An 11,796-nucleotide genomic window follows, 5' to 3' on the forward strand; every position below is an offset into this window, starting at 1 on the left:
TTTATGTACTTATATGTCTCAGCCGTTGAAAGGTTCTTGACCACTCAATTTTCAGAAGGTTGCAATTACAAGTTTCGATGGTTCCGCAATTTCCGTTAACCCTCTGAGGAAGAATGCTTACTTCAATTTTTCAAAAATAAAATTGTATTAAGTATTAGTTCCACCATGCGGGGTGCGTACAGGGTGTGCGTTTGATCCGTATCTACTGAACGGATTGAACTAGCTCCTGTATATATTGGGGAAGAAGTTTTGGCTTTTTCTGGGATCACGATATTCACGAAGGCAATGTTGCTTTCGAAACGTCGAAGGTAAGTTCAGGCATATTTATACGCGATAAAATCTCATGTTAGTTAATTATTATGTTCAGTTTTTTTTTTCATGAAAAGCGGCAACTACATAATTAATGACATTTTATGCCGTAAAATTAACACTAAAGAGAAAAACCGGACAAGTGCGAGTGGGACTCGCCCACCGAGGGTTCCATACTTTTTAGTATATGTTGTTATAGCGGCAACAGAAATACGTCATCACGTCATCAGTGAAAATTTCAACTGTCTAGCTATCACGGTTCATGAGATACAGCCTGGACGTGACAGACAGACGGACGGATAGACAGACGGACAGTGGAGTCTTAGTAATAGGGTCCCGTTTTTACCCTTTGGGTACGGAACCCTAAAAGTATAATTGGGTATTTACTGTTTTTGACGCCGGTTAAAACCGATAATGTTCATTGATAAAATCTTTTGTACCTACTCGTGTAGTAAGTAGTATAGTACGCTATTGCGCAATGCCATGCTTTGCATTGTAGGTCAGACAACTTGGCTTGCCGGCAGACCGGTTCGCGGCCGGCACTTCCAGACAAACTGGAGCGAACACGCTGTCAAAATATAATATATACCTACTCATTAAATTATATACTGTACAAGAACTACTTAATCTCAATACATTATTGACCGAGCGTTAGCGAAGGTCTCCTTTACAGCTTAGGCAACAATGCTTTCGTATATCCGGATATTCTTCTCTACAGGTCGCAACTCTCAACATTCTCGTGAAATTTTGTGAGCAGGTAGATTTTTTGTAGATTTAGTTTATCAAAACGGCGGAGCCACACATTTTGGGATCACTTCGGTCTTTTTCAGTTTTAAGTTGTTTCCGAGTTTTATTTTTTCTTAGCCCGTTAAAGTGTCCCATTGCTGCAGCTGGGCAAGGGCATCTCCCTTTGATCTCCACAACTCCCGTTGTTGTGGTTTTTCCGGTCAGTTATTCATGAAAGTGTACCTAAGCCATCTCCGTCTGGCCTTGCCACGTCCGAGTTTATTTTGCGTCATCTACTTGGTAGCTAATATATACTAGCCCACCTATCCGGATGCCTGTACTGCACTTCAGCCTGGCAGTCTTCTCCCCTACGCCAGCCATACGCGTTTTGAAACTTTTGAAGCGCCAGAGATGCGATCCGTCCTTGTGACATCTAGAATTGCTGCGCTCCATTGCTCGCTGGCAAACCTACTAGGTATTTGAACTTCTGACTATAAGCTAAAGCTGGTAAGGAATAAAACTAGTAACTCTTTCCGGTTCTAAATACAATGAACACATTACGAGGGTTTAATAATTCCACATTTCAAGCGCAGACAATAGGCTCAGATGTAGACTTATGCAGGAAACGTACAAAGGAGATCGCACCCTCACAAAGCAACATTCTTTTCAGTAACCATTGAGGGTGCAGAGTCATTCAAAGGGTTCTTTATCCAAGCCCGTTCTGTCGAGGACGACCGGTGGCTCGGCTCATGGGAGGAAGCACCGAATACCACGATCCATCCCGAGTGCGCCGCCGTCACTCACGCTGATCCCAGAGAAAAGACTCGAGCGACGCTGGTGTGGCGCGCCCCGCCCGATGCACAGGGGAGGGTTTACTTCACGTATGTATTATATTGTTATTTCTTATCTCGTAAGACTCGTTCGCATACAGACGACAGTTGGGTCTGGACTTATAGGAGCAAGCACCTAGCGTAGCGCGCTCTTTTGTTTATTTAGTGTGGAAAACCAACTTTACTGTTTTATTTTATTCTAAACAATATACATTGTATCGAATAGTAGGTAATACATGCATATAATTAGTACATACATTATAATTTTTAAGAAAAAAAAACCGACTTCCATGGGGGCCGATGAAAGATTATTGTAGATGGTACACTATGTAGAAAAGGAGGTAAAACCACCCACTTTTTTACTAGCATTTCGCTTCTGTATAATGGCTCCTCTTCACGATGGGCCAACGCCGGCCACTCCAAGGGACGCAGCCATGCACTATCACTTGCTCCCTCTAACGCATAAATGCGTCCCTTGGAGTGGCCGGCGTTGGCCCATCGTGAAGAGGAGCCATGAGGGTCGTAGTTCTAGCCTAACCCAACTCACTCCTCACATAGCAGTTCGGTTCTGTGCGGATCGCAGTTCGAACCTAATCAAACCCACTTTTCAAGTAGCATTTCGTTTCTGTAAGGCTCGCAGTTCTAACCTAACCTAATCCTTGTTCGGTTCTGTGAGGATCGCAGTTCAAACCTAACCTAACCCACTTAATGGCGCATGCCGTGCGGTGTACGGGGGTTTAAGCGGGAGGGGCTAGTAAGATTGGCATCATCGTACTTTATACCTACATTAATTTTATGGTAGGTAATCATAGTTGTTTATTTAGTTAAGGTATCATAGTGGTTTTCTGGGTCAAGGTCCGGGTCCGAGTCCGGGTCCGAGTCCGGGTCCGGGTCCGAGTCCGGGTCAGAGTCCGGTTCCGAGTCCGGGTCCGAATCCGGATCCGAGTCCAGGTCCGGGTCCGAACCGGATCCGGGTATGAGTCCGAGTCCGGGTCCCAGTCCAAGTCAAAATCGAAATTCGTAATCACCAAACGTGTACCATGCGTCATTGAAGAGTTCTGTTCTGGTCATCATCAGCAGTTCCACTTCATCAAATGCGACAGTTTTTAATGTAAATGCTTGATTTTATGATGAAAATACAAAAAAATCTATACGTATGCCTTTAATATTTGAGGACTCGATTCCTTATGGATCCCATCATCAGAACTCGAGCTTGACAAAAATGTGGCTTAAAAACTTAACTTGCTTAACGAACATAACGAAAAGGAAAAATCACCAAACGTGAACTATGCGTCGTTTAAGAGTTCTGTTCTGATCATCATCAGCAGTTCCACTTCATCAAATGCAACAGTTTTTAATGAAAATGCTTGATTTTCTGATGTAAATACAAAAATCTCTATACGCATGCCTTTAAGATTTGAGGAGTTCCCTTGATTCCTCGTGGATCCCATCATCAGAACTCGAGCTTGACAAAAATGTGGCTTAAAAATTTAACTTGCTTAACAAACATAACGAAGAGGACAAATCGCCAACCGTGGACTATGCGTCGTTGAAGAGTTCCGTTCTGATCATCATCAGCAGTTCCACTTCATCAAATGTCACTTTTATGGATGTATATGCTTGATTCGTTGATAAAAAAACAAAAATCACTATGTGTATGCCTTTAAGATTTGAGGAGTTCCCTCGATTCCTCATGGATCCCATCATCAGAACTGGATTTTGACAAAAACGGGACCAATCTGTATGCATATACATTCAATCAAAAAAACAATTTTCAAAATCGGTCCAGTAATGACGGAGTTATGGAGTAACAAACATAAAAAAAAATAAAATAAAAAAATTTTAAGAAAAAAAACCGACTTCTATGGGGCCCGGTGAAAGATTATGGTAGATGGTGCACTATGTAGAAAAGGAGGTAAAACCAGTACCTACTTTCTAGTAGCATTTCGTTTCCGTAAGGGTCGTAGTTATCTAACCTAACCTAACCCACTTCTCTGATAGCAGTTCGGTTCTGTGAGGATCGCAGTTCGAACCTAATCAAACCCACTTTTCTAGTAGCATTTCGTTTCTGTAAGACTCGCAGTTCTAACCAAACCTAACCCACTTAACGGCGCATGCGGTGCGGTGTACGGGAGTTTGAGCGGGAGGGGTTTGGCATCATCATACCCACATTTTATGGTAGGTAATCATAGTGGTTTATTTAGTTTAGGTATCATAATGGTTTTCCGGGTCAAGGTCCGGGTCTCTGAGTCAGAGTCCGGGTCCGAGTCCCGGTCCAAGTCCGGGTCCGGGTCCGAGTCCGGGTCCGAGTCCGGGTCCGAGTCCGGGTCCGAGTCCGGGTCCGAGTCCGGGTCCGAGTCCGGGTCCGAGTCCGGGTCCGAGTCCGAGTCCTAGTCCGGGTCCGAACCGGATCCGGGTATGAGTCCGGGTCCCAGTCCAAGTCAAAATCGAAATTCGAAATCACCAAACATGTACTATGCGTCGTTGAAGAGTTCTGTTCTGATCATCATCAGCAGTTCCACTTCATCAAATGCGACAATTTTTAATGTAAATGCTTGATTTTATGATGAAAATACAAAAAATTCTATACGTATGCCTTTAAGATTTGAGGAGTTCCCTCGATTCCTTATGGATCCCATCATCAGAACTCGAGCTTGACAGAAATGTGGCTTAAAAACTAAACTTGCTTAACAAACATAACGAAGAGGACAAATCGCCAAACGTGAACTATGCGTCGTTGAAGAGTTCCGTTCTGATCATCATCAGCAGTTCCACTTCATCAAATGCGACAGTTTTTAATGAAAATGCTTGATTTTCTGATGAAAATACAAAAATCTCTATACGCATGCCTTTAAAATTTGAGGAGTTCCCTCGATTTCTCATGGATCCCATCATCAGAACTCAAGCTTGATAAAATTGTGGCTTAAAAACTTAACTTGCTTAACAAACATAACGAAGAGGACAAATCGCCAAAGGTGAACTATGCGTCGTTGAAGAGTTCCGTTCTGATCATCATCAGCAGTTCCACTTCATCAAATGTCACGTTTTTGAATGTATATGCTTGATTTGTTGATAAAAACACAAAAATCACCATATGTATGCCTTTAAGATTTGAGGAGTTCCGTCGATTCCTCGTGGATCCCATCATCAGAACTGGATTTCGACAAAAACGGGACCAATCTGTATGCATATACATACAATCAAAAAAATAATTTTCAAAATCGGTCCAGTAATGACGGAGATATGGAGTAACAAACATAAAAAATAAAAAAAAAAATAAAAAAAATAAAAATAAAAAACATACAACCGAATTGATAACCTCCTCCTTTGGGATTTGGAAGTCGGTTAATAAAAAAAAACATACAACCGAATTGATAACCTCCTTCTTTGAGTTTTGGAAGTCGGTTAAAAAACTAGGGTCAAATACATATAAGTATTTTATCACTACTATAAATTTAAAAATAATACTATAAATTCATTGATGGTGTAAGCCTGTAAGGTGACTTACTAGTTTTTTGTGCAATAGTAGTGTAGATATTTAGCAATTACCTATAGGTACAGTCAGCAGCAATAGTTGCTAAGCGGACGAGGTGTTCAGAATGATCTTGACGCGACTTTAATGTTAAGAGAATAAGAGCGCGTCAAGGTAATTTTGACACCTCACCTACTTAGCAACTTCTGCTGCTGTATACGTACTAATCCTATTATTGGCAATACGAATTCATGAGTCTATGTATTGCTCCTAATCCCTTGTCGTCTCAGATCATAAACGTACGTACATGCCAGTAAAGTTCCTTTCACTCGATCGCATATATGCGTTGTGCAACTTCGGTTTAAACGGGTGACCTTAAGATAAAATCCGTTTCAACTAAAATAGTCCATCGTTAAGAAACTTCCGTTCGTACATTTTGACCTTTGTGGTACATATATTTATTTTTATTGACACATTTTGAAATATCATGATTAGTGGTTTCTGAGGGTTACTAGTTATTTATGTAGGTTAGTACCTAAATATCTACATACGTACCATTTGATTGCCCATTGAAGATAATTAAATATGTTTAAACGGCATGTTAATTTAGTAAACATGTATACAGCGTGACCCTGGCCTTTAGACAAAAAATATAAATCGGCTAAAATGAGAACTAGTTTCGATTTATGTTATCCGTGATCTTATTTAATTTCCTTAGCTTAATCGTCGGTAGTTAGTCAGAATTAAAACAAAACTAAATTACTTACTTACTCCGTTGGCTCAGCGAACCAAAATGACACAAGACAGCGCATAAATTAAATTATAATTTTTATTCGTAATAGACACGATATGTTGCGCATTATTTTGTATACATATTGCAAAATTTGCAAAGCTGTCGTTTGATTTCTCCGAAACTATAAATTTCCTCTGAACATGCAGGCCAGTGGCGTAGCTATAGTTCGTTTTTTTAGCATTAAAGTGGTAACAGACTATCGCACCGGACCGCGACCTTGGAGCGGTTCTAGGAATTGCTTTACTGCCGTGGGCTTCCACACTATCGCACCGGACCGTCAAAACGGTGCGATCCTAGCTTACAGACTGCCGCACACGTGCGCCAGTGTTGCCAAGTGTCCCATATTTCCGTGTTTTTCATCAAATTTTTGCAATGGAATCCTTTATCATTTTAAATTAAATCTTAAGGGCTTCAATGCGGCTTTGCTTTTTAGAGGTAGGTAGAGAGCCTAAAACAACACAATCCATAGTTTTGCATGAAAATCTTTGCAAATCAGTTTCTTTGAAGCATTGTACCTGCATATTTTTATTTCATCAACTGGCTACATTGCCGTCCAGTTGCTATGACACCACGAATGTATGTTTTCAAATAAGAATGCCTCCAGTGTTATCTAAACAAACTAAAATCGCCTTGATAGTGGCTACAATTGCCACTACCACTCAACCTATATTTAAAAAGAAAAAGAGAAAGGAATGGGCCAAATTTTACCTAAGAGACAGAAAGGCATATAGTCACGTACGGCTCATTAGAGAGCTGGATGACGAAGATTTTAAAATATATCTCCGCCTGTCACCAGATTTATTTCAGGAGCTGTTAAGTTTAGTCAAACCACATATTACAAAAAAAGATACACATTTGAGGGCAGCGGTGACAGCCGAAGAGAGGCTGTTGGCGACGTTAAAATATCTAACGTCTGGCAGAGACCTAAGAGAACTGAAATTCTGCACGAGCATATCGTCCCAACTGCTCTCAGAAATAATACCAGAGACCTGCCAAGCTATCTTTGAAGCTCTCAAAGACTATATAAAGGTGAAACAATTGTATCTTTTGTCATACCTATGTAGCTAACTTTGTGTATAACAAATGAAACAATTCATTTCCCTGGTCATCACCCAAGTAAATGGCGGTACCAGGATTTGAACCCGGTACCATCAGCTTAATATGCAGGGTCACTAACCACTAGGCTAGACAGGTCGCTATATATTTAGGTAATGTGTACATATTTTTGGCACTTAGTATCAATAGAAACAGCATGAAGTTAGTAAACCTTAGGAATACATAGATTTATTACCAAGGTTCACCAACTTCATGCTGTGTTACTTTGGAACATATTTGACATAAGGTAAACATACTGGTGCTCGATGCGGTCCCAGTACATGTCATCTTGAAACTCAAGTCATTGTCAATAGCGATGACAGCAAGGTGTCATCTATCGGGCAATAGCATGTCGAGTACTAGTATGTTTACCTTACTTTTACTTTAGAAAACCTTTTAGTATCTGGAATAAAAAAATAAAACAGCAACTTTTGTGTCAACAACAAACATGTGTAGGTACCTAATGTGAGAAATAAAACAATATGCTATTAATAATCTAATTATTATTATTTATGAATCACAGCTTTTATGGCACCTAATTAGAATGATCATACTAAATACCTAATAATAATTAACAATAAGTAATTTTATTATCAGTCACCTCTCTGTCACACCAATTTTGGCAGTATTAAAGGGAAGAAATATATGTTACTTATACTTATTTATAACAATAATATTAGTGTCAGTAAAATACAGACTCCCCATGACTCACTAAACTGGCTAACATTTGTAGGATCACTAGACCCTTTCCAAATAATAGTTACAAAATGTGAAAACTGTGCAGTCAACCAATTTGATTTCGGGGCCACTTCATAACTTGCCACATTATGAAGGGGTACCGAAATCAAATAGGTTGACTGGACTTGAAAATTAAAAGTGTAAATAGTACAGTAAGCTGCAGAGAAAAGGTAGCCTCTGCAGCTTACTGTCCCATATAGTTACCTAACATAATATATTATCTCAAGGGGCTATTTTATAAAAATCTGATCTTTAATTGTCTTTTTTGATTCGCCTCTGAGTAGACTCTGACTACACTAACTATGCACAAACGTTGCAATAAGAATGCATACACATCCCTATAAGCTATCCATACTTGATAAGTAACTTGGAATGAAAATTTAGGATGGTCAGAATATACTCATACATTTACATATATTACATACCTATGTGTCAAGAGACAATATTTTTAGTCAGATATTTATTAAAGGCTTTGATTGAATCTCTCTCTGAATATATATTTTATAATATCTCCTTGAGATATCTCCTTATTCTAAAATCAGATACATTTTTAATTATTTATTAGTCTTTTAATTCTCCTCTGATTATTTTTCTTAACATATCTTATGAGGCTATTTTTTTAATATCACAAATTTGTTTAAGTCTTTTAACTCTCCTCTGAATATATTATTTTTTTGGAGAATAATACTCCTACGAGGTAATGATGATAGAGGCTGCGTTGATGGTTGTTGCGGCACTTGGGAAGGACAAGCTGGGACGAAGGGGGTTTGGTTAGGAGGGGATAACAGAGACGGCGAAGGCGCTGTCAAAAGTTGGGATGTAGATTCTGGTGATCGTGATGGATGTTGGGATTGCTGGGGTGATGACGGAGGAAAATATTTTTGCGATGATGAAGATGTTGTTGATGGTTGTTGCGGCACTTGGGAAGGACAGGCAGGTAGGAAGGGAGTTTGGTTAGGAGGGGATAACAGATACGGAGAAGGCACTGTGTGTGTCAAAAGCTGGGATGTAGATTCTGGTGACTCTAGAAATGTTTACCTATGTTTACCTCAACATCCTTTGTTGGAAAGTTGTCAACTGGAACTGTGGTTGGAACCGTTTTTTCCTGCAGAAAATTTAAATATGGGTAGTACCAGAGATTCGGTTGGTATATTTCCGTTGAGCCAGCTCCTGTAGTCTTGCTGGACTCCACCTGAAGTTAGCAAAATTTTTGTATGTGATGATTTATTGTTTTTATTTGGTACATTATTAAATACAATTTAAAAAAAACTTGATTTATTTACCAACCTTTTTTCGCTCCCGCCGGTAACATGATCTTAAGTATTCAATTTTTTTCCTGATATCGGTGACCGTTGTATTGGGAAAGTATTTTTGGTAGCACTCTAAAAGGACTTCGAATGATTGCGAGCGAGCGTCCTTATCAAAATATTTGGCGTGGTTTAAGTCCCATAACCATGGGAAATCTTTATACAATTCCAAGATTTCAATGATGGATTGTCTTTCCGCGTCACCTATGATCTCGGGCTCCATGTTGATCACATGATATATATATATTATATTAGAGAAATGGCAGCCTTTAGGGCCTTTGCCAGAGTCAGTGTGAATGGTGAAAGGTAGAGAATATCAACAAAATTAATTATAAACCTAGCAAGAAAAATCGCTGTACTCCCGTCATAGTAGTATTTTAACATTCCACTGAAAATGAAAGCCGAGGGTCTACCGCGAACCACTTTCGACGTGTTGTCTCCCTGTCACACTTACGTACGAATTTATAAGTGCGACAGAGAGGTTAGACGTCGAATGTAGTTCGCGGTAGCCCCGCTGTCAAACGGTGCGACGCAGCTTACACACTATGGAAATTGGTGCGGAGCGCACCAGTATTATTATTACCTGTCAGTTGGTGCGACGTGCATGCCCACCGCACCGCTATTAATAATAATTATGTGCGATGGAAGCTTACAGACTATCGATAAATGCTCCGCACCGCACCAAGGTCGCGGTCCGGTGCGATAGTCTGTTACCACTTTTATAAAGAACTCCACAGAAGCAAGCGTGCAGTTTTTATTAGGCTCTTTAATTGTTAATAATTAAAGAAGGGAGGCGGCATTCGCACTATTACCCCTCTGCCGAGGTACAAGATTAGCGCGTCAATCTAATCTAGCGCGGGTAATAAAACTAGTTGCACTTGGATTTTTCACTAGACCGAGTCCAGACGCGCGCGTGAACACTGCTGCACAAAAATGCCTGTTTGCTCGGTTTTTTGTTATAAAAAGAGGTCGGGGACATCAAATTTATAAAAAGAAAGTGTTACATTTTTTCATGTAATATTTTTTTTTACATATCATACGTTTAATTACATTTAAATACAATTATTATATTTTAGTCTCAAGTAATTGTTGGATTTATCGATTTTGCTCGCTCAGTACAAATTGCGGATCGGTCGAGCGACAAATCCGACTTCTCATCTCTCAGAATACAATGACATACTTCAACGAAAATGTGTTAGTGTGCGTGTTGTGACACTAAGTCACTCGTCCGTACACAAAAAGAGATCGAGGTTTGCAAGATTTGTCTTTGACGTGTGTCATTTTCTATGTATTTGTGTCGTTATTACAGAGGGCCTACCGCGAACCACGTTCGACGTGTTGCCTCCCTGTCACACTTACGTATGAATTTACAAGTGCCATAGAGAGGCAACACGTCGAACGTGGTTCGCGGTAGGGCCTTTGATTGGATTTTGTATGTAAGTGTGTGAGAAGCGCGATTGTGTGCACCTTCCCCCCGCGAAAAATGGCAGAATGATTTGTACGGTGAGATATCGCTTGGGACGATATCTTCCTCCCCCCTCCCTTCCGACGTGTCGGAAGCCGGTGTTGCTCGAAGTATAATTTACTTCAAATTATTACCGCTAAAAGTGCCAGATTTGGAACCACAAGCTTACTTCTGCGAAGTTCTTTCTAATGCTAAAAAAAACGGACTTTAGGTACTGGTCCCACCGCGAGCTAGTAAGCTATGAGCTATCGGCTATAAACACGAACAAAAGATAAGCACTCCCGTGTAAATAAAAGAGACACGGCGATATTTATAGTCTCTTTTATTTACACGGGAGTGCTTATCTTTTGTTCATGTTTATAGCCGATAGCTCATAGCTTACTAGCTCGCGGTGGGACCAGTGCCATAGGCGTGGGCGAAGTGGGCCCTCCCCCACGGCCTCGCGCCGCACATTGAAAGAAAAGGACCTACAGATGCGACTTCTCCCACGGCTAGATTAGTTCATGCTACGCCACTGCCGCTGAACATACTTACATGGGGGTCAAACCTTCGTCAGTAGGCCAAGCACATGATTGACGCGACAGTATCTCGCGGCGAGATAGACTACCCGTCTTTTTCTATGTCGACAAATTGACTTCCTTTTGCGTGCAAGAATATATGACGAGATAAGATAATCACTGGAATTTTGACAACCCTAAATAGCCGAAAGGGATAGTGCCATATATTAGAAAGGAATAGCAAGATTCGACCCTGAACCGCTGTCAAACTTCGGTTTTGTAGAAGTTTCCTTTCTGTACGATAGTACTATTATTTATTCTGTGCTTCAAGTATGGAGTCTCGCGGAACAACGCAAGTCGTACTAGTTAAGCGGCATAGTAAGTGCAAATATGTATGTTTAAAATTTTAATGTGTATCATTTTACTTTACAGAGGCACCGTATTGAAGAATTATTCAACATTCTGGTCGAATTTAATAGCGGAGGCGCCACAGGATCCAGCACAATTGCAAATTCTTGGCTGAACCAGTTTCAGTATTGTTATGCGAAAATAGTGTTGAAGTTA

General features: G+C 40.3%; 1 long non-coding RNA gene across 1 annotated transcript; it reads right to left on the bottom strand.

Annotated features, from left to right (window-relative positions):
* Positions 1-7,711: 7,711 nt before the first annotated feature.
* Positions 7,712-9,986, bottom strand: LOC134664373 (uncharacterized). Its single transcript, XR_010098243.1, has 2 exons — positions 9,251-9,986; positions 7,712-9,155 (listed from the first exon to the last, which is right to left on the bottom strand). It is a non-coding gene; the product is annotated as an uncharacterized LOC134664373 (long non-coding RNA).
* Between the last annotated feature and the right edge of the window lie 1,810 nt (positions 9,987-11,796).

Source organism: Cydia fagiglandana, chromosome 5 (genome assembly GCF_963556715.1).
Source record: "Cydia fagiglandana chromosome 5, ilCydFagi1.1, whole genome shotgun sequence".
Lineage (NCBI taxonomy): Eukaryota > Metazoa > Arthropoda > Insecta > Lepidoptera > Tortricidae > Cydia > Cydia fagiglandana.